Raw genomic sequence first — 26,242 nt, 5'->3', positions numbered from 1 at the left:
TTGTCTGCTGGTAGTAAAGTTACGAGATCCTCTGGTTAGCAGTTACCTGATATACCTCCTTCCTTACTGTTTTAGCTATGTCCTTAATATCAGGGCAAAGCTGTATTTTGTTTTCTCCATTCAATCCAATAAGCAATTTTTTGAAAATTCAGCTACTTTCTTCTGTTTAGATATATTGTAACTCTAATCATACTTGGATTCGTTTCTCATTTTACTTTATGTTTTCTGTTTACATACTTTACTTTGCCTTTTTTATGTCCTTTCCTGCCTCCTCCTAGATTGATCTTTATACCCCCACCACAGATTTGGAAGTTATCTCTATAACTTAAAAAGAATTTTGGCTCTCCTATTTGACTTAACAGAGTGTAAAGTAATCAATCCCTATGCTCTCCTCCTGCTAACAACAGGCTCTTAAATCTCTTAATTCTGATGACCTCATCTTATCTTATGAATCATTATTTTTCAGTGTCTTAGTTCCATCTTGTTTTTATACCCCAAACCAGCATCATTATCATTACTATTTGTAGTAGTACTATGAGGTAGTAGTGGTAGTAGTAGTAATAGTATTTTATACAATACTCACAATTTATTCTTGACTCACACTCCTTCTACCTCTTTTTTCTTGAAGTACTTCCTTTAGTAGTGTTTTCAACAAGGATCTGTTACTGATAAACTCTTGAGCTATCTGTGTGTTAAAACATTTTTGTTTATATGCCCCCACTCAATTACTTGACTATTGTGTTACTCTGACTTTTAAGGTGGCCCCTCTTTGTCCTCCCTCCTGGAATTCTCCCTCTTGTGTTACCCCCACCCCATTTAAAGGTGAGCTTGTCTTAATGATGTCATTCTATCTCATAGAATATGGCTAAAGCATTTCACTTTCATAATTAGATTACAAAAGTTGGTGACTTCTTCTTGCCAGCAGAATCTGTTGTCTTCTTCACTTGCAGGCTTTGATGAAGCCACATGTCATGTGGGAGAGGCCCATGTGGTGTGAACACATTTGCTCATTGTCTCTCTCTCACTGTGGACACAAACCCTTGTTCATGCTTCTCCTGTGGGTGTCCAGTTTCTAGCTCTTGGGTTGCATGGGCCCATGGCCTCATGTCCTTTCCCATGTGGGAGCTGAAACTCAAACCCTGGGATTCATAGTATGATGTTCTCCTGGCCATTTCCTCTCAGCTCTTGCATTTTGATATCTGGCTTTATGTCCTTTATTTGCTTCTTGTCTGGTACCATTTCCAAATATCCTGTGAGCCCAGCTTTGCTTTAAGTGTACTGTTTTCCATCTCTCATTTTCAAGGTTTCTAGTGCAAGTGTTTTAGGGCTATGCCACCAGAGCTAATGCTAGAAGTGGAAGTCTAATTTTGCTTTTTTTATTAGATCAGTTTTTCTATCTGTTCTTGTTTTTAGTATATTAGCCTTCCTCCTCCATTCCCTAAAACTCCATTACTGGCTCATAATTTACAGGTATATGCTAAACTCACAAAATATGACCTATATCAGGAAGAGCTCCATTCTGGACAAACCCTTTTTTTCCTGACAATTCAAGGTCACTTCCATTTGCTTACCTGAGGAATCTACTTAGGACAGGTAGCTGGATGAAGGGAAGAGCAGGGGCTTAGCCCCTTCTTCAGCTCCAACACATTGGAAAGGAGGCCTGGTCCCCTTGCTCTGGCTTATTTCATTGAATCCTATTGTCCTGTGAGACAGGTGCTCTTTTATCCCAACTTTATAATCCAGGAAACTGAACCTGGAGGGTAAAGTGCTGATGCAGCTATATCTGCATCCAGGACAGCTGGCAGGTTCCTACAGCCTGCTTAAGGCCACCCTGGACTTTATATACTCTCCATATTGCAACTGCCTGGAAAGGTAGATGTTCTTACCATCTGGATTTTACAGCTATAAAACCAAGTCATATATATATATATTTTTTTATATATATATATGAGTTGTGTGACAGCTTTCCACTGGTGAATGAAAGATGTTTTGGTTGTTCATCCATTTCTGTTGCAGGTTGACCTGTTGGTGACTTTGTTAGCCCACTGCTTTTACAGTTTATACATGGCTAACAATCCAATGATTTCTTTTACTGCAGCATCCTAATTTCAAGTCAGCTTTACAATGTAGGTGTAAATATGAAGCACTGGTGTGATCTGGGCATGAATACTGAGATATCTAGTAATGCTCTTAAACCCTTAACTGCATATCAGAGGCACTGCCACTGCCAGTTGGTCTCCATGTCCAGAAAAAGGGCATTCAGTCCAGTGAAAACTTACAGAATGAGAACAGAAGCAGCTTCTGTGCTTTCCTGATTTGGACTGGAGTAAAATAACTGTGAAGAGAATTTTTCTTCATGCAGTGGCTGCCATGGGGGAAAGTCTTGTAGATATTCAAGGTGAATTAAAGACCACTGACACAGAGTCCCATGAAGCAGCATTCATTCATTCAAAATATTGCTGGTTCTGTTTGGAGAGGATGTTTCCCTGATACCTCTAGGGACAGTTCATCCCTTAGGAGAAAAAACAGCCATTAAGCCCTCTTCATTGCAGAATGTAATTGGACTTGGGCACATGGAGAAATCATCAGGCAGCTAGGACAAATGCATGGACTCCAGAGGGCTGATGTCTTTCAGATCAGCTCATGATAGGCTGGAAAGAACTAAGAGAGACAAGTATGGGTAAGTGGGGGGCTGGTGGGATGCAAGCCACTGAGCTGGGTATGCTGTGTGTAGGATGCTGAGCCTCCTTTATGGGCAACAGGCACCTTTTCAGGTTTCACAGTCATGTCTCTGGTGGAGAGGAAGAAGGAGGGAAAGGCAGTCACTGACAAACACACAAAACAAAACAACACCCCTAGGGAGTTCTTTGGTCAGCACAGGGCCTAGTAGATCACTGCCCAGAGTTTTGAGAAGCTGGTTTAAAGTTTTCAGGGGCAGTTGTCATGCGGGCAGTGTTTGTGTTTGGGCACCACCTTCCTCCATGGCCAACCTGCATTCCTGGGATTGACCAGAGATGGTGTGAGGAGCCTGCTTCTTGGGATAGGATGAGGGCCACCCCTTCAGGAAGTGGGTGGGGCCACCCAGCCCAGTTGCTCCCTTGAAGCCTGAGGTTTGGGGGTGGTGCCTAAGCAGGGTGGGGCCAGAAGCTGCCCACCTCTCCTTCCTGTGATGCTCAGTTCGTGGCCTGAGGTGATGGTTGTTGTATTGGCACAAGGTATCAGCCAGGTTTTACCTTGCTAATGGCTATGGCTCCTCATGCTGGGCCTGGGTGAGTTCTCTGCACCTGGGGGATGTCTGTGGGAGTTGTTAGTCCTGTGCACCAAGGAAAGAACAGACTCCTCTGCTGGGTTTCTTATCCTTTAATACACCAAACCTCCCTGCATTGTCCACTGGAGTAGGTTGTGGTCAATTTGCCTGCAGAGGACCCCGAGGGGAACCCCAGAGCACTGAATGTAGAAATTAACATATTTCCCTGAACTTGATTAGCATATAGCTGTTAAAAATGATTGCTAAACTCTGGGATGACCATATGTTACCCTTTGTCTAGGGCAGTCCTGGTTTATGTCTGTTCTACCTATAAATGTCACCCTCTTTCAGTCTCACGTGTATTCTGGTATGGACTCTCTGTTATGTAGTCACAACTATTAGGTCTAATATGGACATTTCTGTCAAAAAGTTTAATTCAGTTACTGAATAACAATAATTTAAGTTAAAAACTTAAAAATACACAAAAAATAGACAGTACAGTCAGACACAGATATATATCCTTGTGCTGGAATGGCCTATCCATGCAGGAGATGCAAGAAATTGAGAAATGGATGTCTGGGAGTTTGTGGAACTGATGGAGCAGGAGCTGGAGGACAGGGAGGCTAACCTTTAATTGTGCACATTTTTCAATATTTGGTTTGTTTGTATTACTATGAACATGTATTACTTTTCCACAAAATATACATTAATAATAATTAGGATCCTGGGGAGGGGCCTCAACAGGAGTTTGAAGTATGGCCTGTTACGTGAGTCTTGCTTCCCAGAAAGTCCTTGGTGAGCTGGACATTAACAGCCAGTGTGACAAGATTTTGGATTTATGTTCATGAGACACTTTGGTGTGTAATTTTCCATTGTTATAATATCTTTATCTTCTTTCAGTATTAGGATAATGCTGGCCTAATAGAATGAGTCGTAAATTGTTCCCTCTGCTTTGTTTTCTGAAGGATGGTGGAGAATTGTTTAATTTTTTCTTTAAATTTTTAGCAGAATTTACTAGCAAAACCATCTTAACCGATTGCTTTCTTTTTTTGGAAAGTTATTAATTATTGATTTAAATTTTTAATGGCTATAGGGCTATTCTCATTATCTATTCTTGTGTGAGTTTTGGTAGTTTGTATCTCTCATGGAATTGGGCCATTTCATTTATGTTATCAAATTTTTGAAAATAGTGTTGTTCATAGTCTTCTTTGAATATCCTTTTAATGTCTGTAGGAGCCTTGGTGATGACACCTCTTCTGTTCCTGATTTTGGTTACTTGTGTCTTCTCTATTTCATGTTTGGTTTGCCTAGCGAGAAGTTTATCAGCTTGACTAATCTTTTTAAAGAACAAGCTGGGTTTTTTTGGTCATAAGTTTTCATTTCTAGGTGATTAACCAGCAGGGTTTTGTGGTAAGTGTATATATAGATTTGTAAGAAACTACTAACTAGTGTCCAAAATGTACCATTTTACATTCCTTCAAACAGTTTTTGAGAGATTCAGTTTCTCTTCATTTTCACTATTTTTTATTTTACTTGTATTAATAGTGTATAGTTATAATTTACAGTGGTCTAATTTGTTTTCATGGATGTTTAATGGTAATAAACATCTTTTCATGTTCTTACTTCCCATCTGTATATCCCTTTTGGTGAAATGTTTGTTCATATATTTTGCCCATTTCCTAATTGGATTTTTGTGTTTTTTTTTACTGTTGAGTTTATACATTTTATATATATGAATATTTGAGATATGAGTTCCTCATCATATAAGATGTTTACAAATATTTTTCCCATGTCTATATTTTGTCTTCTCATCCTTTTAATGGTGTTTTGTAGATCATTATTTCTAAATTTGGTGAAGACCAATTTATCATCTTTGTTTTACATGAATCTGAGTCTATGCATTCTTCCTCAAGAATCTGTGGTTTCATACATCAAATATGCAGGATGATAGCAAAATCATTCTCTTGCCTAGCCTGAGAAATCCACTGATTGCTCTTCCTCTCTCGTGTTATCTTTCATTCAATCTAGCAACAACTGCCTCAAATATATATAAAACCTGACCATCTTACTTCCCTCCACTGCTACCACTCTGTCTAAGCCACTTCAAATCTTACCTGGACTACTGAAATAGCTTCCTAAAGAGTGTAATTACTGGCCTGCTTGGCATTATACTCCAGTCTTATCCATCAGCCAGAATGATCCTATTAAAACCTAAGTCAGAAATCCCACATCTATTCCCAGCTGACTCATGGTAAAATCCAAATTTGTTATATGGGAATACAGGGACATCCACAATGGGTGTACCAACTTGCCCTCTTTTCTTATCTCCTACACTGTCATTTGCTGTCTCCATTCCAGTTACAATAGCTTTCTAACTATTCTGAAGACACTGGGAATACTATGGCTTTGCATATAGCTATTCCTGGGCCCAGAATTCTCTGCACTCAGATATCTTCCTGTTCTATCACATCCTTCAAGCCTTTGCTCACATCCCACCTTCCAAACAGGCCTACCCTGTCTATCCTGTTTAAATTGAAATGCAAGCTGCTTGCTACCTCCATCGATAGACTACATACTGTTTTTGCCTCCAAAGCATTATTACCTTCTAAGATACTGAAGTATTAACATATTATGTTTGTGTTCATTTTTCTCCAGATAAAATATAGGCTCTACTTTGTGTCTTTGTATCTAAAGTGAGTCTCTTGTAGACAGACTATTGATGGATGATGTTCTTTTTATTTATTCTGGCAGTCTCTGTCTTTTAATTGGAGAGTTTAATCCATTCCCACATAAAGTAATTTACTGATATGGAAGAATGTACTTCTGCTAGTTGGCTATTTGTTAACTGTATGTCATATATCTTTTGTTTCTTTATTCATCTATTATTGTCTTTTAAAAAATAGTTGATTTTTTGTTGTGTGTCATTTCAATTTCTTCTTTTATTTGTTTAGATTCTTTAATTATGTTTTTACTGGTTACCTTGGAGATTAAGTTTAGCATCTTATACTTACAAGAACCTTGATTGAATAATATCAGCTCCTAAAGTATACAATCCCCCTTTTATCCATCATGTGTCCATTTGCATAGATATGTATTATTCTTTTTTGCATTGCTTTTTAAATCACATAGAAAAAAAGAGTCATTGTAAACCAAAAGTAAAGTAATACTGATTTTATATTAATCTATGAATTTTCATTTGCCAGTGTTCTTTATTTCATCTGATGGCTTCTGGTTCTGATTAGTGTCCTTTCTTCTCAGCCTGAAGGATACCCATTGGGTCTCCCTCTAACATTTATTGAAGATCGGGTCTATGGTTAATGAATTCTCTCAGCATTTGTTTATCTGAAAATGTCTTTAATTTCTCTGTGATGATTTGAAGGTGGATGGACCCCAGAAAATCATGTTCTTAAAGCTAATTTATTCCTGTAGATGTAAGCCTATTGTCATTGGGAACTTTTGGGAACTTTTCTTTTTGTGATGCAATTTATTGAGATATATAAACAAAGCAGAAAATCATCCAAAGTGCACAATCAAATCATCCAAAGTGCACAATCAGTGGTTCATGGTATCATCATATAGTTGTACATTCATCTCCACAATTTTTGAACATTTTCATTATATGTCATTACTCAAAACCTCCCATACCCCTTATTCCCCCCATTAGTTGTTTATTTTTGTCTGTATTTTCTTATTCATCTGTCCATATACTGGACAAAGGGAGTGTCTCTTCCTTTCCCTCTAGCCAGCACCTCAATTCCCTGTTACCCATTTAGTAGTAAAAGTCATCAAAGAGCTGTCTGTATACATTGGCTCTAATTCAGCTCATCCCATTGTCACTTAAACCCAGGCTAATTAGGCTTTACCTGCCTAATTCCACTGAAACTGCTTTTCTAAAGCTCACGGTGACCTCCATGTGATTCCATACTGTGGTCCAGTCTCAGGCCTCTCTCTGTGCAGTCAGGAGCATTGAATCTGTAGCCCACTCTCTCCTTTACACTCCCCCTTCACTGGCTTCCAGGCACCATACTCTCTCTCACTTCCCCTCTACTTCCTGTGTCCCTTTGGCTCCACTCTATGACATCTCCATATTGGAGGGCCTCAGGGCTCATTCCTTGGTCCTCTTCTTTTGTCTTTGTATACACACACCCTTCATGTTGTCATGCAGTCTGAAGGATTTAAATGCCTTCAATCACCAACATCTCTACAATTGCTATCTCAGCCCACACCTCCAACCTAGAGCTCCAAAATCAAAGTAACCATCTCCACATAGCTTTCTAAGGGACAATTAAGTCTTAACATTTCCAAAGCTGAACTCCAGACCTTCCTGCCCAAAAGTACCCATCTGCATTCTTCCCATCTCTGTTCATAGCAAATCCATCCTTTCAGTCAAGATAAATCCTTACACTCATCCTGAAATGACCCTCCATCCAAACTGTCAACCATGTGTTGAAACACTTGTCACCATTGCCACTACAACCATTCTGGTGCTAACCCTCTGTGACAGCTTGCCTGAATTACTATAATAGTCTTCTGACTAGTCTCCCTTCTAATTTCCATGAATCCACCCTCACCCATAAAAGTTTATTCGCAAAAGAACAGCCTGAATGACTCATTTAAAAACTTTGTTCAGATCCCCTGTTCTGCTGAGGATCCTCCAGTGGCTTACATCTCTCAGCGACCCCAGGTCCTGCCCAGTTGAGCCCCACAGCATCTCTCTGACACATCTCCTTTTCCTCTCCTACCCCCACCTCCACTCCCAGCACAGGTCCTCCTGGCTTCTGAGCACACACTTCCTGCCTCCATGCTCAGCTTTTGTACCTGCTATTCCCCTCCCTGGAATGTTCTTCCCCCAGATGTGGTTGGCTCAATGTTGTTGTGTCCTTTAAATCTGTACAAGTGTCACCTTTCCAGTAAGTGAAGCCTATTTAACCCACTGCTTCTTCCCTCCACTCCTCAGCTTTATTTTACTCCTTCAAAGTTAAATAACATTGCATATTGCCTAACATGACTCATTTATTTATTATGTGTCTTCGCTTCTTAGAATGAAAGCTATACAGCCTGGGGTTTTCCTTGTTTTGTTTTTGTTTCCTTTCATGGCTGCTTCCCTGTCACTTAGAACAATACATGTGGCATTGTAAGTATTGCAGAAATACATGCTGAGTGGTTGAATGTATCTCACTCTTATTATTTCAAGCATCACAATATCCACTTAAAACTTAACTCAGCAGCTTTAACATGAGCCCTTAAACTTCCCACACTTTGTCCTCCCCACATCAACCTCCATCCCAAGCTGACATTAAAGGCATCTTCTAAGATGAAATAAAATATTATCTCCTCCATGAACCCTTTCTAAATCTTCCACTCTTTCTCTTTTTTTAATCCTTTCACTTAGCTTTTCTACCTTATGGTAGAATTATTTTGTGCATATATAATCCATCCTATGAATTTGTCATTAGCCAGAGAGCACATCAAGCCTTGTTTCTGTATTTTTTTCAACCTACACAATACCTAACACAGCTTCATTTGATAAGATTTGTGAGAAGATGAAAAACTCTCAGTGGGGAGGGCAGCATTGTTTAAAATTTGGAGGAAGCACTCAGGACCCCAGCTCCAGGAGGGGCCTGGCAGCCTGCAGGTCTCCACATCATTAATTAGCCTGGCTGTGGGTCCCCACAGAGCCCAGAGTGCCATGGAAGGGGCGGCAGCCCCTGGGATCGGGTTTTGTGCATAGACCGTGGGCAGCAGTGGCATCTCCTACTGTGAGCACCTGCTTGGCAGGCCAAGGAAATGGCAAGATGCCCCTGGCCCTGTTGTATGGGGAGCCGGGGCTGCTTTTGGCACCAGGCATGGGGGAACCCAATCTCCACCTGGCACTGGATCCTGCCTCGGTGACATGCACCAGAACTTCAGTTTGGCCAGGACATCAGCTTCAGTGAGGGGGAGAGTGGCAGAGCGGCAGCTCCTTGTCACTGCACCTGCTGCAGCAGCAGCTTCCCCTGGTTGGGGTGAACTCTGGGGTGGCAGGGCTGCAGGAGGTGGGCCAGGGGAGAGGAAGGCAAGCAGCCCAGCCACTGGGCCTGCTATGAGGTGGTGACAGAGCTAGGCCCAGGGGAATCACCCTGGTTCCACAGGGAGGACAAGAAGACCTGGAAGCCCTTCATTGGCTATGACTGGCTCCACAGCAAGCTCGCCCTCCAGACCCAGCTGCAAGCCACAGGGAACCAGTCCCAGTTCGAGGACCCAGAGGGCAACCATGTGTGTGGCCCAGCCTCTAGCTCCTTGGAGGATGAAGATAAGGTCCAGGCCTGTGACTTCTGGCCATGCATGGTGAAAATGAGCCTGAGGTGGAGTTGCTGGTGAATATAGGACAGGTGTGTGTGTGGGGGTGGACTCTAGGAAGTGGTGTGACCCAAGAAGAGTGATACCTGGTGTACTGGAACCAGGCTGATAAAATAACAGTAATGAGTAAGAAGTGGTTTATTGATGGTACTGTCAGTCTCTAGAAGAAGAAAGTAATTTAATTGACCAAGCACATCTCAGGTATGTTAGGGTTCAGCAAACACAGGAAAATTTTGAAATTGAAGTATCAGAATCCTTAGAAATGTTATTCATAGTTTCAAGTTGAGTCAAAACCACGTGGACTGGCACAGTGTGAATGAACTATAACTTTACACTGATGCAACAACACCTTAAATTGCAAGAAATTACACAAAAGCTGGGTGTTTCTAAAGCATCAAGTAGTGGGGCCAGGCTTCATAGAGGTTATGTAGGGAAGCCACATTAGAAGACTACCCATATTGTATTTCCTGTGCATGTCATTGAGCAGAAAATCAGCCAAGGAAGAATTATCAGAACTCAGTCATGGTAACAGAGGCTGCAAGAAAGATAGAGTAAAAGCATTTTTCCAACCATGCAACAGATGTTGACTTTCTGCCTGAGTGGCAATCAAAACATGTTCTTGATGGTGACACTGTTGATTCTATTACTCCTGACAGAGTATGAGATTTAAGGGATATGTTGAAAAGCAGCACAATAGACATTATTATACTATTCCGCTTTTTAGGGGTGAAATAGTTAAAGGTCTTGAGCAAGAGCTGAATCTATTATATTTCCTTTTCTCAGAATCCAGACTTTGAAGAAAAGGGGCATAAAGTCTCAATAGTGTCATATTCAGTGGGATGTGTAATCACTTATGACATAATGACTGGCTGGAATCCAGTATGACTCTATGAACAGTTACTTCAGAAGGAAGAACTGTAGCCTGATGAACAATGGATGACTTATGAAGAATGGCTTCTTAATGAACTCTATGTAACAAAAAAAGGCTGAGAGAAATAGAAGAATGGCCACATGGATCTAAGGCATAATCTGTGACCAAACCCTTGCCTTAAAATTTAAGATAGAGAATTTCATCTGCATGGGATCCCCACTAGCTGTTTTTTGGCATTGCTTGGCATCCACCCGGGAAACACTGGAAGTCAAGGCCATATTTTGCCCAGAGAGATTTGCAACTGATTACTAAATATTTTTCATCAAACAGATCCAGTGGCTTATGGATTAGAACCATCAATTCTGTAACATTATAGCAACATTACACCTGTTCAGATCCACTGGTACAATACTTCAATCCTCCGTCTTATGAACATGTGAACCCAAGCTTTCTTAACCCAGTAATAGAACCTACCTGAGATTCACAAATTGAAAACATTCAAACCATACCAAGCCCAGTGACCTCACCAGTCTTATCTTGCTGACACTATGGGGAATCTATAACCTATATAGGCAAAGCAAGCATATCAGGAGCTGCCAACATTGGTAAAGGAAGTGGAGGAATGTTGTTCTCAAGATTGGGAGGTTCATCTACATCACACCCATCTGAGACTTCAGAGGACCCAAAGAAGATGTGAAGAAGCCAGTTGTCTTCCTTTTTTCTACCTCTTTGGTAACACAGACCCTTCAAAACAGCAGTTCTGGATTTCTTGATACTGCATTGAAATTGGATCACAGGATTGATTTCAAACTAAAGAAGGTCCTGTGGAGAGTTGCTATTGGTCAGCTGTCATATCACATACAGCCTATTGCTCATCCTTTGATGTTGCTGTGCCAGTTTGAATCTATTGTGTCCCCCAAAATGCCATTATCTTTGATGTAATCTTGTGTGGGCAGACCTATCAGTGTTAATTAGATTGTAATTCTTTGAGTGTTTCCTTGGAGATGCACCCCACCCAACTGTGGGTGATGACTCTGAGTGGTTAATTTCCATGAAGATGTTGGCCTGTGCATTCATGGCAGGTCTGAATTAAATTACTGGAGCACTACGTAAGAAGAGATGGAAGGAGCAAGCTGCTACAGCCAAGAAGGACACTTTGAAGAAAGCATAGGAGCTGCAGATGAGAGAGAGTTTGAAGATGGCCATTGGAAGCAGACACTTGCTCCAGAGAAACTGAGAGAGGACAAACATCCCAAGTGCAACTAAGAGTGACATTTTTTGAGGAACTGCAGCCTAGAGAGGAACATCCTGGGAGAAAGGCATTTTGAAGCCAGAACCTTGGAGCAGACACAAGCCATGTTCCTTCCCAGCTAACAGAGGTTTTTTGGACACCATTGGCCATCCTCCAGTGAAGGTACCCGATTGCTGATGTGTTACCTTGGACACTTTATGGCCTTAAGACTGCAACTGTGTAACCAAATAAACCCCCTTTTATAAAAGCCAATCCATCTCTGGTGTTTTGCATTCTGGCAGGATTAGCAAATTAGAAGAGATTTTGGTACCGAGAGTGGGGTTCTGGTGCTGCTGAGTTTGCAAATTCCCAACATGTTGGAATGGCTTTTTAAATGGATATGGGGAAGATTCTGGAAGAACTGTGAGGAGCTTGATAGAAAATGCCTAAACTGCTTTGAAGAGACTGTGGAAATATGTACTCTAAAGGTACTTCTGATGAGGTTTGAACAGAAATGATGAATGTGTTGCTGCAAACTGGAAGAAAGGTGATCCTTGTTTTAAAGTGGCAGCAAATTTGCCAAAATTGAGTCCTGGTGTTGGATGGAAGGCAGAATTTGAAAGAAATGACCTGGAATGTTTAGCTGATCAGATCTCCAAGCCAAATATAGAAGAAGTAGCATGACTTCTCCTTGCAGCTTATAGTAAAATACGAGTGGAGAGAGATAAACTTAGAACTGGATTCTTGGGTTCAAAGAAACCAGAAGCTGATGGTTTGTAAAATTCTAGGCTTCAAGGGGATGGAATCTCAGAAGCTACAACCCAATGTGAGGATGTAACCAAACATGGAAACTGCCTGCCATTTCAGTACAAGCCAGGATTGGAAATGGAGTTATCCAGGAAGGATTTGTGGAAAGTTCTATTGTCTAAGGGCTTTGATCCCTGTGTGCTTCATGTGAAGCCAACAGAAATTTGTGAGATCATTATAGACAGAGCCACTGCTGGTCTGGACTGGAGGGTACAGACAAGGAACAAACTGAAGGAAAAATTTCTTCAAAGACAGAGCCACAGAGGTTGAAATCTGGAGTCAAGGGGCCTTAGGCTGGGACAGCAGAGTGGCCCACATGCATGGAAAGGGTGAGTTTGCCCCAGGGGTTGAGTGTGGGCCTTCTGCCTTGATGCTTCTGAAAAGTTTTGCTACCTCAGACCCCAAAGAGGGTGGAGCACATTCCCAGAGAATTGGGGGGAGACTGGCTGCCACCACACTGTTATGAAGGGGTTGAGCATGTGCCCTGGAAAAGGAAGGGAATCTGGGTGCTGCCCTGAATTTTGAGGAGGGTGGGGCTGAGAAGGTGGTCTCCCCAGTATGTGGATATGTTGGAGCACTCACCCAAGCATTTGGAGAGGAAAGGGCTGCCACAAAAGCACTGAGGATGGGTTAGACTCCCACTCTCTCAAGTCCCAAGGATGCAATGTTTTTCTGTAAATAACTCTCAGACTTTTGAAATCTATTGGAGCTTGTCCTGCAGGTTTTATGAAGTTTTTTGTTCCTGTTAACCCTGTTTTCCTTACTGTTTCTCCTTATGGCAATAGGAATGTTTATTCTATGCATGTTCTTCCTTTGTGTATTGGAAGCACATAACTTGTTCTAAGATCACAGATCCACAGCTAAAGGAAAATTATGCCTTAGGACTGACCATGCATATAATTGATTTTGATGGGATCTTGTACTTAACTATTGTTACAGAAATGATTTAAATTTCTCTGATATTGTGGGATGAATGTATTTTGTATATGGAAAGATAATGTCATTATGGGGTCCAGGGGGTGGAATGTGCCAGTTTGAATTTATTGTGTCCCCCCAAATGCCATTATCTTTGATGTAATCTTGTGTGGGCAGACCTATCAGTGTTAATTAGATTGTAATTCTTTGAGTGTTTCCTTGGAGATGCACCCCACCCAACTGTGGGTGATGACTCTGATTGGATAATTTCCATGGAGGTGTTGGCCTGTGCATTCAGGGTGGGTCTGAATTAAATTGCTGGAGCACTATGTAAGATAAGACAGGAGGAGCAAGCTGCTCCAGCCAAGAGGGACACTTTGAATTAAGCACAAGGAGCTGCAGATGAGAGACAGTTTGAAGATGGCCATTGAAAGCAGACTCTTTCTCCAGAGGAGCTGAGAGAGGACAAACATCCCAAGTGCAACTAAGAGTGACATTTTTGAGGAATTGCAGCCTAGAGAGGAACGTTCTGGGAGAAAGCCATTTTGAAACCAGAACTTTGGAGCAGACTCCAGCCACTTGCCTTACCAGCTAACAAAGGTTTTCCAGACACCATTGGCCATCCTCCAATGAAGGTACCTGATTACTGATGTGTTACCTTGGACACTTTACAGCCTTAAGAATGTAACTGTGCAGCCAAATAAACCCCCTTTTATAAAAGCCAATCCATCTCTTGTGTTTTGCATTCTGACAGCATATACAAACTAGAACAGAGTGCCATTTTTGTTGTAACCTTCATGTACAAACATGCACATAGTAATGATGCAAAAGCCAATAGCAGCCCAAAACTGATTTTTTTATTCTTGGTTAAAGTATGTGAGTCAAGACATTGAGCTTTCAGGTTTAAGTATGTTTTGGTTTGGTTAGGGCAAGAAATACCTGAATTTAAATGTACTTTATTTAAAAAAAAAACAAAACTTTTTTTGATTCCTAAAGAAGTTATTTGGAGTTTTCATCATTATGATTATGAATCTGACAAATGGCCTTGTAGAGCATCAAACAAGAAAGACCTAAAAGTGAGGAAAGTTTGGATGAACTGTTGTGTAAAAGTTATAAAGTATGATATAACTTCTTTCAAATATAAAGGCATATCAATGAGTTGAATATAATGTACTGACCAAAATATGTTATAAATGTAAAGTGGCCAAGGTCTATGGTATTTTATGTAAAGATCATGAGATGGTATCATTATTTTAGTTACTATGAAAACTTCCATCTCCACAATTCCACTGAAAGCAGTATAACAGATTTTAAGTGTTTTGAATTTAGCTTGCTTATAAAAACTACTACTAAAAAAGAAACAATATTTGAACTAGTATATTTAAAAATTTATTACCTCTAATTGCTTTGTTTCATTGTATGAAACATTACACTTTTTTACTGTTTTCCTTAAGCATAATATAGGAACCACATTTATTTTTTATAGTATTGAACTTTTTTTCCTCAGAATTCCATCTTTGTACTCTTCAGATAAATATACAGACACTGTGGGATACTTTCAGTATGTTTTCATTAAAAATTTGTGGTTTCACACAAATAACACCAGTTCAGTTATTTTGAAGTAAAAACAGAGAACTTTTTATTATGTTATATATACCTAAGAGAAAACTGAAGTTTTCTAAATTTGATATGGAGTACTCCACTATGGGTACCCTTCATTAACTTTATTGAAAATTAGTAAACTTCACTTGCATTAATGTCATATCTTCAGTGCATTTGATGAAGGAACATTTCTAATATTCAAATCTGTACTGTTAATTCAGGCCATGTATTTACTAATAGGTCATGTGAATTGCTACATACTCTTATGTTTCTAATTTTCCTCTCTTTTCTTCTAGATAGTTACATATATACTACTTCATGTCCAACTTACACACTTTCAAATATATATTTCTTGGTTGAACATTATGTCAGCCATTATGCTATGGTCAACACCAACAGTTACACATTCTTTCCATCACTCCAGATAGGATTTCCTGCTCCAATAGCTGCCTGATAAACATTGGGAAATACCAGCACTAAGAAACCTCATGAAGGAAACCTTATTTCAGCTAGAACCTGGGAAGAAAACAGACTCAGACAAGGTTCTCAAAGTGGCCTAGATTTTAGTTGGTTCTTTGAAATGTGCATGCACCAGTGCTATGCCACTCGCCTACTTCACAATGAGCACCAGGTTGCTAAGAGGTGGGTCTCAATTAAAATGGCTCCTTCTGGGGTCAGAAAACTTAAAGGGCACCCCACCTGGGTAGAAACTAGTAGGAGGAATTAGGGCCACAGCAGTCTGAAGTAGCTGTTTGGGGATGCTACTGCAGCCCACAGGATCAGCTGCACCCCTGATGGATGGTGAGCTTTTGAATCTCCCAAGAAGCTTGTGTGCCAAAAACTTCAGGGGTCTTCCTTGTATGTTTGCCTGTGTTGTAGCCTGCCTGTCTTTTTTTTTTTTTTTTTTCTATAGAGATTGTTCACATACCCTACAATTATCCAAAGATCCAAAGTGTAGAATCAGTTGCCCCTGGTACCATCATACAGCCGTGTATCCATCACCACAGTTAATTTTTGTTCAATTTTTTAGAACATTTTCATTACTCCAGAAAAGAAATAAAGACCAGAAAAAGGAAACTCAAATCCTCCCATATCCCCAACCTTCCCCCTCCATTGTTTGTTGACAGTATTGATATAGTACATTTGTTACTGTTCATGAAAGAACATGGAAATACTAACTCTAGTATATAGTTTGCAATAGGTATATACTTTTTTCATACATTTCCCTTTGTTATTAACTTCTAGTGGTAGTGTCATACATGTGTTTTGGTTCATGAAGGAGATTTCTAATATTTGTACAGTTAATCACAGACATTGCCCACCACAAGTTTCACTGTTTTATACATTCCCATCTTTTAACCGCCAACTTTTCCTTCTGGTGACATACATGACTCTTTCCTTCTGGTGACATACATTCCCCTTTCCACCACATTCATGCTCCATTCAGCACTGTTATTCTCACAATGTGCTACCATGACTTCTGTTCATTTCCAAACATTTAAGTTCAACCTAGTTGAACATTTCTGCTCATACTAAGCATATGCTCCCCATTCTTTAGCCGCATTCTGTATCTTGGTAACTTATATTTTATTTCTATGGTTTATGTATTATAATTAGTTCCTATCAGTGAGACCCTGCAATATTTGTCCTTATGTGTCTGGCTTCTTTCACTCTGTATATTGCCCTAAAGTTTTCATTATCAACTCATTTTTTTAAGATGGTTTGGTTCACACCCCATGTATTCCATCCTAAGTAGACAGTTGATGGTTCCCTGTATAGTCACATATGCATATGTTCACCACCTTCACTGCTATCTATATAAGGACATCTACACTTCTTCCACAAAGAAGGGGGGAGAGTCAAAGAAGGTAGAGAGGCAAAAGAAAAATAAAAAAAAGAGAAAACAAACAAAAAACAAACATGACAGCTAGGAAGGAGTAAAAGGAAAGATAACCTTAGATGAAAGTAGAATAAAGAGTCAGACAACACCACCAATGCCAAGAGTCTCACACCACTCCACTATGCCCCCCTCTTATCTGCATTTACCTTGGTATATTGCCTTTGTTACATTAAAGGAAGCATAATACAGTGATTCTGTTAACTACAGTCTCTAGTTTACATTGATTGTATTTTCCCCCAATACATCCCTATTTTTAACACCTTGCAAGGTTGACATTCATTTGTTCTCCCTCCTGAAAAACAATTTTGAGCACTCTAGGTTTCAGTGAGTTATACAGTCCCAGTCTTTATCTTTCCTCTTCTCTTCTGGTATCCCACATGCTCCTAACCTTCCTCTTTCACCCACATTCATAGTTCTTTGTTCAGTGTACTTACATTGCTGTGCTACCATCACCCATACTTGTGTTCCAAACCTCTCACTCCTGTCTTTTCCTATCAGTCTGTAGTGCTGCCTTTAGTATTTCCTGTAGAGCAGGTATCTTGTTCACAAATGCTCTCATTTTCTGTTTGTCAGAGAATATTTTGATCTTCTCATATTTGAAGGATGTTTTTGCCAGATATAGGATTTTTGGTTGGCAGTTTTGCTCTTTTGGTATCTTAAATATATCACACCACTTCCTTCTTGCTTCCATGGTTTCTGCTGAGAAATCCACACATAGTCTTATCAAGCTTCCTTTGTATGTGATGGATCACTTTTTTCTTACTTCTTTCAGGATTCTCTGTCTTTGACATTTGATAATCTAATTATTAAGTGTCTTGACATAGGCCTAGTCAGATTTATTCTATATGGAGTATGCTGTGCTTCTTGGATTTGTAATTTTATATCTTTCATAAGAGATGGGAAATTTTCATTAATTATTTCCTCTATTATTTCTTCTGCCCCTTTTCCCTTCTCTTTCTGGGACACCAATGATAGGTACATTCTTATATTTCATTTTGTCCTCAAGTTCCCAAAGACATTGCTCATAGTTTTCCATTCTTTTCTGTATCTGTTCTTTTGTGTGTAGGTTATCAGGTGCCTTGTTCTCCACTTCCTGAATGTTTTCTTCTGCCTCTTGAGATCTGCTGTCATATGTTTCCATTGTGTCTTTCTTTTCTTGTGTTGTGCCTTTCATTTCCACAGATTCTACCAGTTGCTTTTGCCAACTTTCAATTTCTGCCTTATGTATGCCCAGTGTTTTCTTTATAGCCTTTATCTCTTTAGTCATATCTTCTCTAAACTTTTTGAATTGATTTAGCATTAGTTGTTAAAATTCCTGTATCTCATTGAAGTGTACATTTGTCCCTTTGTGTGGGCCATAATTTCATTTTTCTTATTGTATGCTGTAGTTTTCTGTTGTCTAGGCATCTGTCCTCCTTGGCCACCCCAGTCAGGTTTTCCCAGATGAGAACAGGCTCAGGTTGCAGAAGGAAGAAATATTCAGTATCCAGTTCCCTGATGGTGTGTCTTAGAGGATTGACACACTCTGTGCTTTTCTGCCCAGCAGGTAGTGCCTGTCAGCCTGTCACTCAAATTGGTGTAAGGAGGTGTGGCCCATGGCTGTTTTCCCCCAGGCTCTGGGGTGTGATTCTGAATGGAAGGCAGGTAGTAGATCTGGGCCCCACTTCTTTCCTCTTGGGTAGATATGCCCCATAGAGTGAGATCATTTGCATATAAATAGATTCTTTGTTTCTCTGACTCTGATATATCCACCATTGTCTGGGTCAGAGTGCTGTGAATTAAAATGGCTGAGGCTTTCTCTACTGCAGAGCACGATTAGCTGAAAATAGTTGAGGCTTTCTCCACTGACTGCCCAGGTTGAGAGAGAGAGAAAGGAACAGAAAGCTACCTTTCAAGGTCAGTCTACAGCCCCCAGATTCACCCATCAGCCAGACATACCACCCAATACTTTCAGCTTCCTGTTCTGATACAGATATGTCCCAACTCACCAAAAGCCTCTGTCTGCTTATTGGGGATTCATAATTTGTATTGAGCAGTTAACATTAAAACCCCATGTTCTAGTTTGCTAATGCTGCTGGAGTGCAAAACACTGGAGATGGATTGGATTTTATAAAATGGGGTTTATTTGGTTACACAGTTACAGTTTTAAGGCCATAAAGTGTCCAAGGTAACACATCAGCAATCAGATACCTTCACCAGAGGATGGCCAATGGTGTCCAGGAAACCTCTGTTAGCTGTGAAGGCACATGGCTGGCATCTGCTCCATAGTACTGGTTTCAAAATGGCTTTCTCCCAGGACGTTCATCTCTAGGCTGCAGTTCTTCAAAAATGTCACTTTTAGTTGCACTTGGGGCATTTGTCCTCTCTCAGCTTCTCCAGAGCAAGGGTCTACCTTCAACAGCCATCTTCCAACTGCAGTTTCTCTCTCAGCTTCTGACATTCTTCAGAGTGTCCCTCTTGGCTGTAGCAGCTTGTTCCTTCTCTCTGATCCTATATAGTGTTCCAGTTATTTAATTCAGACCCACCCAATGGGTGGACTAATGCCTCCATGGAAGTTATCCAGAGTCATCACCCACAGTTGGGTGGGGCACATCTCCCTGGAGACACTGAAAGAATTACAATCTAATTAACACTGATCGGTCTGTCCACACAAGATTACATCAAAGATAATGGCATTTGGGGGACATAATACATTCAAACTGGCACATCCCAGTTGGAGCTGGGTTGAGGTATATTCACTTGTTCACTGAGTGCTGCTCTCTAGCACTGCAAGGCTTTGCAGTTCAGGCTGCCATGAGGGAGGGAGCTCTTGGCTCAAGTTCACAGTTTTACTTAAAGATTTTATGCTGCAATCTTGGGCATTTCTGCCATCCCAGATTGTTGCAAAATGGGTGGACAGTAATGATCATCTCCCAGCAGTTATTCAAGATCTTTTCCTAGTTGTTCCTGGCTTTTTTATTAGTTGCTCTGTGGGAACTAACTTCCACTCCTTTCTATGCTGCCATCTTCTACTTCCTCCAGAACATATTCTTTTATATGATGTGCACTGACTAATATTTCACATGTGACCTCTTAGTTGTTTACAAACAATAATAATAATAAGAGAACTTTCAATCCATAGTTTGGAGAAATGACTGTGAAGCCCATATTTTACTCTGATTGTCTTACACTTTCTTGGGCTTTCACACACAGGGGAGATAGGAGGGATTAGTAGTCATCTCTGCTGCAACCTTCCCTCACATCTGAGTGGCTTCAACTATGTTCCACTTGAGGAGCTGTTTTTGTTTGCCTTGCAAGTATTTTGTCAGCTTCTCAGTAATCTGTAAAACTGGGGACAAATTTGGTCAGTTGCATATCACAACTACTCTTTTCTTTATAAAATAAGAGTTAGTGGCTTGTAGGTTTTACTCAATGCCATCAGAACTCTTGTCTGTATTGGACTTTGATTCAACTTGCACAGCCTAAAGCAATTCTTTTTAGTGTTAAAAAAAATCCCAATGCACCAAGATCAAGTTCATGACTCATTAGGGAACCCCTGCTATAAAAGGCTTTTTTTTTCCATTTTTCCATTGAGATTGTTCACATACCACACAATTATCTGAAGATCCAAAGTGTACAAACAACAGCCCATGGTACCATTATACAGCTGTGCACCCATTACCACCATTCTTTTCAATTTTCAGAACATTTTCATTACTCCAGAGAAAGAAATAAAGACAAAAAAAATGAAACTCAAATCCTCCCATACCCCTAACCACCACCCGCTCCATTATTGACTCATAGTATTGCTATAGTATATTTGTTACTGCTGATGAAAGAATGTTAAAATACTACTAATGATAGTGTATAATATGCAATAGGTATATTTTTCCCAATATGCTCCTCTATTATTAGCTTCTAGTGTTAGTGTCATATACCTGTTACCGTTCATGAAAGATATTTCTAATATTTGAACAGTTAATCATGGGCATTGTCCACAAGATTCACTGTTTAATAAATTCTCTTCTTTTGACTTCCAACTTTCCTTCTGGTGACATACATGATGCTGAGCATCCCCTTTCCACAACTTTCACACACCATTCAGTACTATTATTCTCACAATGTGCTACCATCAACTCTGTCCATTTCCAAACATCTAAGTTCAAACTAGTTGAACATTCTTATCATTCTAAGCAACTGCTCTTCATTCTTTATCCTTTTTCTATATCTTGGAAACTTATAGTTCGTGTCTATGAGTTTACATATTATAATTAGTTCATATCAGTGAGACTCTGCAATATTTGTCCATATGCATCTGACTTATTTCACTCAATATTGTGCCCTCAAGATTTCTTCATCAACCCATTTTTAAGATGTTTTTGTTCACACACCATACATTCCATCCAAATTAAACAATCATTGGTTCCCTGTATAGTCATGTATTTATGTATTTACAACCATTACCACTATCTATATAAGTACATCTCCATTTATTCCACAAAGAAGGAGGGAAAGTCAAAGAATGTAGAGAGGAAAAAGCAAAAGAAAAAAGAAAGAGAAAAATAAAAACATGACAGCTGAGAAGCAACAAAAGGAAAGAGATCATTAAACTAAAGAATAAAGAGTGAGATAACATCACCATTGCTAAGTGTCCCATACCCCTCCCTCATGTCCCCCTCTTATATATATTTAGCTTTGGTATATTGCCTTTGTTACATTAAAGGAAGCATAATACAATGTTTCTGTAGATTATAGTCTCTAGTTTTCATTGATTGTATTTTCCCCCAATACCACCCTATTTTTAACACCTTGCAAGTTTGACATTCATTTGTTCTCTCTCATGTAAAAACATAGCTGCATATTTTATCACAATTTTTGAGCACTCTAGGTTTCACTGAGTTATACAGTCCCAGTCTTTATCTTTCATCTTTCCTTCTGGTGTTCCACATGTTCCTAATCTTCCTCTTTCAACCATACTCACAGTCATCTTTGTTCAGTGTACCTACATTTCTGTGCTACCATCACCCAAAATTGTGTTCCAAACCTCTTCTGTCTTTTCCTGTCTGTAATGTTGCCTTTAGTATTTCCTGTAGAGCAGGTATCTTGTTCGCAAACTCTCTCATTTTCTGTTTGTCAGAGAATATTTTGTTCTGGACATAGGATTCTATGTTGGCAGTTTTTCTCTTTTGGCACACAGTCTTATCAATCTTCCTTTTATGTGATAGATCACTTTTTTCTTGGTGCTTTCAGGATCTCTCATTACCTTTGATATTTGATAATCTGATTATTAAGTTCCTTGTCATAGGTCTATTGAAATCTATTGTGTTTGGGGTATGCTGTACTTCTTGGATCTGTAATTTTATATCTTTCATTAGGGGTGGGAAATTTTCATTGATCATTTCTTCTATTATTGCTTCTGCCCCTTTTCCCTTTTCTTCTCTTTCTGGGACACCCATGATATGTACATTCATGTGTTTCATGTTGCTATTCAAATCCCTGAGACATTGCTCATATTTTTCCATTCTTTTCCATATCTTTTCTTTGGGTGTAGGGTTTCATGTGTCTTATTCTTCAATTCTGGAGTGTTTTCTTCTGCCTCTTGAGATCTGCTGTTGTATGTCTCCATTGTGTGTTTCATCTCTTGTGTTATGCCTTTCATTTCCATAGGTTCTGCCAGTTGTTTTTTTCAAACTTTGATTTCTACCTTATGTTCTCCCAGTGTTTGCATTTTATGCTTCATCTCTTTTGCTGTAACTTCCCTAAACTTTTTCAATTGATTTAGCATTAGATGTTTAAATTCCTGTATCTCAGATGAAGTGTAAGTTTGTTCCTTTGACTGGGCCATAACTTCGTTTTCCTTAGTGTAGGTGTAGGTTGTATTTTTCTTTCTAGGCATCTGGTTTCCTTCATTATCCCAATCAGTTTTTCCCAGACCAGAACTGGCGCAGATCTCAGAATGGAGCAATATTTAGTATCAGGTTTCCTTGAGGATGTGTTTTAGAAGATTGACATACCCTGTGAGGCTTCTAGCTGCTGTGCTTTTCCTAACCTGCCCAGCAGGTTGTGTCTGACATTCTATTGCTCCTGACTGATGTAAGGAGGTGTGGCCCTTTTAGTTTCTGTTTTGGCTTTTTTCCCCCAGGCTTTGTGGTCTGGTTCTGAATGGGAGGCCAGTAGTAGAGCTTGGCACCACCTCTTTCCTCTTAGGGAAGATACACCCCATAGGGAGTTGCTGTCTGCATATAAATAGGTTCTTTGTCTCTCTGACTCACTATCTTCACCCTTGTCTGGGTGAGAGCACAGTGAACTGAAAAAGGCTGAGGTTTTTTCCAGTGAGCCATCCAGGTTGACAGAGGAATAAGGGGACAGAAAGCCCCCCTCAGGGCCAGTCCATTGTCCCCCCAGCTTCACCCACTGGCCAGAAATAGCACCTGGTCCTCTGGGCTCCCCCTCCAAGGACAGAGAAGTCCTCCAGCTCTTTAAGGTCAGTCATCATTAAAAGCCTCTGTCTGTTGGGGATTTGTAACTTATATTGAGCAGTCCATGTTTGTTAATTAAAACCCCAGTTGGAGCTGGATTGAGGTGTTTTCTCTTTATCAGAGAGTGCTGCTTTCTACTGTAGTTAAGTTTTGCAGTTCAGGCTGCTGTGGGTGGAGGGGTCCCCAGGTCCAGTCCAGTTTTTACTTACAGATTTTATGCTGTGATCTCAGGCATTTCTCCCAATCCAGGTTGGTGTATGATGTGTGCACAGTTATGGTTGTCCCCCAGCAGTTATTCCAAATTATTTACTAGTTGCTCCTGGTTGTTTATTATTTGTTCCAGGGGGACTATGTAACTTCCACTGCTCTCTATGCCACCATCTTCTCTCCTCCAGTAAAGGGCTTTTATTGACATCTTAGCAAAGCTGAAGCCATCTCTTTCAAATTTAGAGATTTCCTATGGACTTAGATCATTTTCACAGCCTATTTATTCATAAGTCTAACTAAGCTCTCAGGAAAATCAAACCCGTGTCATATGCTTGCATAATTAAATGTACTTGAGCATATGTTGCATGGCTGGTATACCACTTAGATGCATGAAAGCTTTAAGAGATTTTTAACCACTGCCATTTGAAGAGCCCTTTTCACCTGAGAAGAGAGGAAGTCTGTCAATACTTTTAATTTGATACCTTGAGTAAAAGGAAAGTTTGTTCCCATGGTCATCAGAATATCTCTCTTTCCTTTTTGTCATATTGAGAGTCAAATTTAATCATTGGGAGTTTATCTGAATTCTTAGAAAGAAAAGCAGCCATTTCCCTTTTGAAAATGAGATCCTCTGGACTAGTGGATAGATGTTTTGTATATAATACATTTATCAGTAGAGGTATTTTTGATTTTAGTACTTTTATTACCATGTCTCTGCATGTTATCATGTCATGTACTTGTATATACTCAAGTATGGTCCAGAGTATGTGTAATTCTGCCTTGATATATAAGCTAAGTCAGTTACTGAGTAACATTTTGTGAATTTATTCCAGCAAGTACTAAATTGGCCAAAAAGTGATTTTTATCACATTAAAATTTTATTCTCAAAAACAAACTAAAAAGACAGAAAAAGCTTTCTTAGAAATTTCAATATATACAAAAGTGGAAAGTATCATGTTATGAACTGATATGTCCCATTATCCAACTTCAACAGTTGTCAATATATTGTTAAACTTGTTTCACTATACTTCCCCACTCTCTACCTACTATTGGTGATTTTTGAGGTCTATTGAGATATCATTTACACAACATTAAATTCACCCCTTCTAAGTACAAAAGTCAATGAGGTTGAGCAACCACTGACTTTTGAGGTGATGAGGATGGAGTGACCCACATGGCCCTGGCTACACAGTCCCTCCTCTACACCTGTTTCACAGTAGAGCTGGGCCCAACATGGCCACTCCAGGGAAACATTCCTAGCATAGGAAGCCCCCATGGACAATGAGGGCCCCACAGACAGGCCCCTGAGCACTGACCCTGTGCCCACTGCCAACCACAGTTAGATCCTTGGCTGACTGGACTTGGTCTAGCAGGCCTGTGTGACAGTTCATGTTCTGGGGGACAGATGACCAGTGGCAGCCAATGTAGCATGGGAGCACAGCAGTGTGCAGGCCCTGTGGCATCTTCCTGGAGCTGCAGTGCTTGCTGCTGTACCTGCTACCTGACAGCAGTTACAAGCTGGATGTGTTGCTGCTGGGTACCACCTACATCATGCACAACACCTGCAGCCTGCAGGATGACACTGGGGCACACATTGAGCCCAGGCTTTGTACCCTATGTGGAGAGGCCTACCTGCATCCAGTCAAGAAATGGCCCATCTGATCAAGATTATACCTTGGTGCTCAGGTCAGTTTCTGATGCATTCTGTCTCTGGAGAAAAGACAAATCATGGCAAGACTTCAGAACACTCATGGCCTTAGGCTTTCCCCTGGCAGGAGCTGGTCGACTTGGTAGTTATTGTTTTTAATTAGTACCAAGTAATTCTATATTTATTACAACAGACATACTAGACATCATTTCAGAGAGTTATATATGAATGCATAGTTGGATGTTCACATTTATCCATCCAATCTAAATATATATGGGTTGAAATAAGCAGTTTTGTATAAAACATATAGCTTATCTAGTCCATGTAATAGTCACTGTAATATAGTGCAAGAGACTAATAGAAAAAAGAAAAAAATACACAAAAGCAAATTGTATATATAACTAAAGAATGCATATTTCACTAGTATATGTATTACAAACTGCAAAGCTTCATGTACCCATTGATACAGTCTCCCTAGCTTTTCTTAAAAGCCATGTTTGTAACACACCAATGTTCCATTTATGTGGAAAATGGCTCATGCTTATAGTTGGTCTATGAGGACATTTCAGTTGGTTATGTGAGACTGTTTATTTGCATTTAGCTTAATATGAAAAGTGAAAAACTGGTGAAGTACTATGAAGATGCAGTAACTTCTACAACTTATTTTTCCCTCTTAGAAACCATGTTTGGGGTATGAGAAATGGTTTGCTCTACAAGAGTTTAATAAGCTTTCTGAGAAGTGAGCACTGGCTTCACTGTTACTGCAAGGACATTTGTGGCTGGTTAATAAGCCAGTAGCTGGTTCATTAAGTCATCAATCAACTGCAACTGTGACTGATTAAATCCATGAAGGGCATATCTTCCTCAATGAGAGAATTAAGTCAGCAGAATCTAATCCAATCAGTTGAAGACTTTTAAGTGAGTAAGATAGAGGAACTAAACTTCTTTGACTACCCAGCAAAGCATTTCCTGAGGAGTTCATTGAACACCTTCATCACAGTTACCAGATCTCTGCCTGCC

At 40.0% G+C, this 26,242-nt stretch overlaps 1 pseudogene; it reads left to right on the top strand.

Annotated features, from left to right (window-relative positions):
• The first annotated feature begins 9,042 nt into the window (after positions 1–9,042).
• On the top strand, positions 9,043–25,236 carry LOC119532705 (annotated as a pseudogene).
• The last annotated feature ends 1,006 nt before the right edge of the window (positions 25,237–26,242 follow it).

Source organism: Choloepus didactylus, chromosome 4, assembly GCF_015220235.1.
Source record: "Choloepus didactylus isolate mChoDid1 chromosome 4, mChoDid1.pri, whole genome shotgun sequence".
In the NCBI taxonomy this organism is placed as follows: domain Eukaryota; kingdom Metazoa; phylum Chordata; class Mammalia; order Pilosa; family Megalonychidae; genus Choloepus; species Choloepus didactylus.
The sequence above is the reverse complement of the archived record's forward strand: the minus strand, read 5'-3'. Positions and strand labels throughout refer to the sequence as shown.